Raw genomic sequence first — 5,961 nt, 5'->3', positions numbered from 1 at the left:
GACCACCTCTTTTGCAGTACTGTCATGGCCTTCAGTTCATGTGGGGTCTACGACATCTTCCTCACCCCTCAGGTCATCTTCCACCCACTCCTAGATGCCGCCCTCCGTGACTCTGTCCACACAGTTGAAAATGTCATCACTTGACAGTGTTTCATTGGTGTCAGGTGCCGGTCTCTTGTCCTGACTAAATGTTTTTATGATGAACTGAGCAATAAAGGGTCACGAAGATGTGGTGAGTGCCGTCTTATATTCTTCTATTTTCCATTTACATACATAATATCTATGCTAAGAAGATTAAACACCAAGTATCCACTCTGACTGTATGAGTTGTCTTCCAGGCTGGATCTAAGTAGTTTCATGTTGGGGTAAATCACCCACAAGCTGCTGAAGCCAGTACTATTAGTGATTATACTATATTAGTAAGTTATATATCATTGCTTTGTCAGCAGAAGAAACAAACGTCTATTGTTTTACATATAATTCTAGCACCTGAGACGTTTATAAACTTGTTCATCTAAAGTCTTCTTTATATCATTATTCTTTAGACTGTATATAATGGGGTTAAGGAGAGGGGTAAATACAGTATACAGCGGGGATAATATCTTACTAATGGTCGAGGATTGTCCTCTTTTTGTAGGAAACATATAAACAATGATCAATGTCCCATAGAATATGGAGACCACAATGAGGTGGGAGCTACAGGTGGAGAAGGCTTTCTGTCTACCAGTACTGGATGGGATTCTTAAGGTGGTAACAATAATTCTGGCATATGATAATATAATAATTATTATAGGGATAAAAGTAAATACAATGCCTAGTAAGGAAATTTCCAGCTGAACATTAAAGGTGTCAGAGCAAGAAAGTTCTAGTATCGGAAGAGTATCGCAGAAGAAATGGTCTATGATGTTCTGTCCACAAAAATTTAGCATCAGTATTGGTATAAGGAAACATATCATAATGGAAATAGAAATCAGCCAAGAGGTGACGGACAATATTACACAGAATGTACTTGTCACAATAGAGGAGTAACGCAGGGGATTACAGATGGCCACATATCTGTCATAGGACATCACAGCCAGGAGGAGACATTCAGAAGATTCTGAGATACCAAATAAGTAGAACTTATAAGTAGAGTCATACAACCAATAAAAGTAATGGATCCTTTATAATATCGTAGAATACAAAGCAGGTTTGGGGAAATATCTGTGGTCAGCAGGAGGTCACTGGCGGAGAGTTGTGAGATGAAGAAGTACATTGGGGTGTGGAGGATCTTGCTGGTGGACACCAGGATGATGATCAGGAGGTTCATGAACATTTTAAACTAGTAAAACATAATGAGCAGAGAGAATATTAGAATTCTTATATTCTGACTGACCTGAAATCCTAAGAGGATGAACTCTGTGACAGACGTCATATTGGTCTTCTCCAGGGGTGTACCTACTATAGAGGAGGCCCATGTGGCTGCTATGAGGGGCCCGGAGATAGAGGGTCCAGTCCAGGCTGATCTTGTTCTCATAGTATTGTACGTAGAGAAGCTGCACAGGGATAAGGTCTTCACAAGAGCTAGAATGTCAGTAAGAAAGGAAAAATGTACTTGAGTCACTTGAGTCACTGTGACCTTCCTTTGACTGAGAATTTAGAATTAGTGTTTACCACCCATGGTTCCTCCTACCTCTATGCCCGCTATCTATGTATTCATCTCTTGGTTGTAAAGTTACAAATTTAAATTTTTTATCCAGTAAAGTGAAACAAAATCCTATATGAACTGCTTTTTACAACAATCAGTGTACCAGAAAAAGAGAAAAAAAGAAAGAAATAACAAAAAAAGTTGCCACAAAACAGATTTTGCTCTAACAGAACAGAACACTCTCCGCAGAGCTGCTTTATCTACAGTTATTGGGTTTTCTAATGGCTCATTGTCCCTTACAGAGATCTTCTCCTAGCACCTGTTATCCCTACAATGGCTGCTAAAGCTATGTGCATAGTCTTTTTAAGTGGCTCTAACACCTGCCCAATACTGCAATTTTTCATAGGTTTGCATAGAAGCAAATTTGCCAAGTTTTCATTCATCCAAAATTTTAGCAAAGTTCTGATTCGGGTTCTACGGATTCGGGTCACTCACCTGCAATGGTTTGCACTGTGCCTCTTAAAACCATCTAGTTACAAAGTAATTCTTCTGTATAGACAATACTTAGAGCGTTAGATAAAACATGACATCTGTTATTTATATGGAGGTATACAAGAGACCCACAGACTCTTAACTCTCTTTAATGCACTGTGTTATATGTGTTTGCTAAAAAAGTATGAGTAGCTCAGGAGCTGACCCCATGAGTACTAGGCAAAATATCAGATTAAAAAATATATAAAAATCGCTTAACAAGTCCGATACAAACCAACATGGCACCAATAAAAACAAACAAACAAAAAAAAATCATACGGCCTGATAGACAAAATAAAAAGTTATAGTGGTAAGAAAATTGCTATCTTAAGCTTTTTTTTTTTTGTAGTGGTAAAATAAAATGAAATTTCTATAATTTGGATATTGTTGTCAGTACTGACTTACAGAAAACTGATAACATATTGGTTTTACTGAAAAATGCATAGAACCCCTGGAAATGAAAAGTGCCACTACAAAGTACAAAGAGTTCTGGCTTCTAAAAGACGAGGAGACAAAAATAACGAAATGCAAAAATGTAAAATGGCGGCATCATTAAAGGGTTAACCTAGAGGTTGTCTAGAGACCTTACTCTCATAGAATCTTTCCCTCTTCTTCTTTTTTTACTCCTCGTCTGTGGTGCCTCTTAGCGTGAGATGTATGCAGGTGCAGTTATTACTGTTTTAGTGTTGAGCTTTTAACACTTTTCCAGATCTTTGAGAATTCTTATCACAGTGTGTCAGTAGTTTAAAATATGTCAGTAATAGTTGTGTCATATCCTGCAACATGTACATATTATAAATGGCGTCTGAAATATGATAGTGAGATATAACCCTTACACCTGATATGTCCTACAGATGAGGATGTGTCTGGTGGCGGCTCAGTGCTTCCCTCTCAGAATCTCCGTCCTGTTCAGCCTCCTGATCCCCATGAAACAGAAGAAGCTTCCAGTGTTCCGGGGCTGTTAGATGTAAGAACCTGCAGAGTATCAGACACATGAAGATGCCCTATACTGCTATAGAGCCAGAAGAGGCCATATTTATATCCTGTACATACTGAGAAGCTTCATCCTAATCATCTCTGGGGAGATTTCTGGGCCCTTGTCTCCTGTGTAGATATTACCCATCTATTCCCAGCCTGGAAGGTTATGGGATCATCTTCTCCGTAGCGATGATCAGCATTTAGGACCAGTGATGTCACTTCTCACAAAGTTCTCTGGAAAAATACTTTCTGCATGTAAGACCATTAACTATTCTCTACCTGCTGAGAGTCTAAAACCGTCCAGAAGGTTTATTAAAGGATAAATTCAAAGTAAAGTAAAAATCCAGGGCCGGCATGGAAATGGGGATGGTTGGGGTGAAAGCATTTCTTATGCTCCCACACCATGATGGTGCTTGGTCGTGCTGCATTGGCAAATCGTCTGAAGAGGGCCGCTTTGGCTTGAAAGTGGAAGAGGAGGCGGCGGTAGATGTGACGGTAGTTGGAAGCCCAGGACCTGTGTGGCCTTTTTTCTCTGAGCGACTATTCCACGGCAATTCATGTTCTCCCTTCATGTGCCTGTTCATGCTCGTGGTACTTAAACACTTTTCATTTTTTCCCCTTACTGATGAGTTGCCGGCAAATACAACATATCACCTCAGTCGGAGAATCAGAGGCTTGATCAAAAAAGGCCCAGGCTTCACAGGTTCTGGACCTCTTAGACAACGAAAACTTACTACCGGTCTTCCCACTGCCACCACTGACCAGGGCAGTAATATCAGCGGACTTGTGCGACCGCCCTCTCTCTTTCTTAGGTGGGACCCAACTGTAACTACCTTATCCTCCTCATCCTCCACTAATGATGCCCTCGACAGCTGTTTCTCCAAAGACCACGTTGTCATTATTATCATCATCATCATCGTCATGACAGGTGACTTCCTCTATCTGACAGTCTACATCCTCAAACTGCGGGCTAGAAGCCACTTATAGGCACTTTCAGGCATTGCTTACCGCTCGGTATTTCTGATGACAGACCAGCTTCCTGATCTTTCTCTGAGGGCATCAGCAATTTGGTGTCAGAGCAGACTAAATCATTCTCATTGGCCTCTTGATCTTTTGAACCACCTTCTGACCCCAAATGCATTGTGTGGTCAAAGAGCTCTTCAGAATGTGGATTATTTTCAGTGGCCTGTATATTGGGTAGGGACTTTCTACCCATGTTTGCTTCTAGTTGGACTGACAATAATGATGATGACTAGTGATGAGCCAGCATGCTCGTCTGAGCTTGGTATTAGGGTACTCGATGGTACTCGTTACTCGGACGAGCATCTAACGATACTCGAGTAAATGATATCTTCCTCTTCCTGCATGTTTGGCGGCTTTTTCTCAGCCAATCAACATGCAGGAGAGTCTTTCGGAGCTCGTAGCATCACGTGGGAACCCTACAAGTCGATAGCAGCGATTGGCTGGCCAGATGAGATGACCCTGGCATAAGAGTATCTGGGCCGGCGGTGCTGGCATCAGATGCAGACTGGAAGAGATTATGGAGAGAGCTGATGTGTCAGGAACCGGACAGCAGGACAAGACAAGACAGTGAGCCCTAAGCTCAGCCCCGCCCACTGACTCTACCTACTTGCCCCCCTAGGCTAAACCCTAGGGCAGCAACTGGGCGACGGTCCCTGTACTGGCTTGGTGGGACACAAAGACAAGACAGACAGACAAAACACAATAAAGAATAGTCGACAGTCCGGGTCACAACAATCGGGCAGCGCAGTACAAAAACACAATCCAAGAAGCAAGGTCTATAAACAGGCAAAATGGTCAGGGGCAGGCAGCTAGCAGGGATGGTCGAAATACAAAGCAAAAGAGTCAGAATAAACAAAGCAAGAGGAACAGAACCAGGCAGAGACAAGCTCAATATCCGGCACTAGAATGAGCCTCAGCCAAACACTTATAGGGAACAAGGAGACAGTTCCAGCCCCCTATTGGACAAGGCTCCTGGTTCCAAACAGAATCACCTGCGGATCAGAACTGGCAGCAGTCTAACTCCTAAATAGCCAGAGCACAAAGCAGACGGGTGGGGCTGAACATCATGATAGAAATAGGCCAGTGTTCAGACAGGGTTCAGATTACTGCACAAGACATACAAAACACTGAATATCAGCGCCATCTCAGCCGCGCAGCACGAGCTGAGGGGCGCACTGATTTCATCCTAGGCACATTCATGACATGATGTCTGTCAGGGAGAGTGCTAGGGAGGGAATTAGTGAAGCCTGTAGGCAGGGATATTAGAGAAAAAACCCAACAGCCCTTGTAAGGGCTTAAAATCTTTATTTATTTTTATTACTCTAGACCGCTGGCTGGGACTTGCAGTGCAGCTACCACGATTTTAGCTGCACACTGTGGTGATCAGCTGCTGGCAGAAAGGGGAAAGCAGGTGTTGCATACAGACCCCAAAGAAGTCCTTAGTACTATTAAATTTTTTTTGTGGATGGTGCTGCTGCTGTTGTACATTGTATTGCTGTGATTTGTAGTACAGCTGCATAGAACCTTACTGCTCATTGTCCTGTGTAACAGGTGGCATACACCATATACCACCACTTACACACAAACTATACGACAACCTCCAAAAACTAGTGTGACCAGTATCTTTTGTCATCTGCAACCAGTCATCAGGGTTGATTATTTTTTAGTGCAGCCATATCCCAGCTCACTGCTGATTGTCCTATGTAAGAGGGTGGCATACACGATATAGCAGCACTTACTCACAGACTATACAACAACCTCCAAAAAAATTCATTTTACATTTGTTTGCCAGAACAGAAGCG

General features: G+C 42.4%; 1 pseudogene; it reads right to left on the bottom strand.

Moving 5' to 3' along the window:
* Nucleotides 1-482: 482 nt before the first annotated feature.
* LOC138780857 (olfactory receptor 10A7-like) lies at nucleotides 483-1,315 on the bottom strand (annotated as a pseudogene).
* Between the last annotated feature and the right edge of the window lie 4,646 nt (nucleotides 1,316-5,961).

The sequence above is a fragment of the Dendropsophus ebraccatus genome, unplaced genomic scaffold (assembly GCF_027789765.1).
Source record: "Dendropsophus ebraccatus isolate aDenEbr1 unplaced genomic scaffold, aDenEbr1.pat pat_scaffold_884_ctg1, whole genome shotgun sequence".
NCBI lineage: Eukaryota > Metazoa > Chordata > Amphibia > Anura > Hylidae > Dendropsophus > Dendropsophus ebraccatus.
This window is presented reverse-complemented; position numbering and strand designations above follow the sequence as displayed.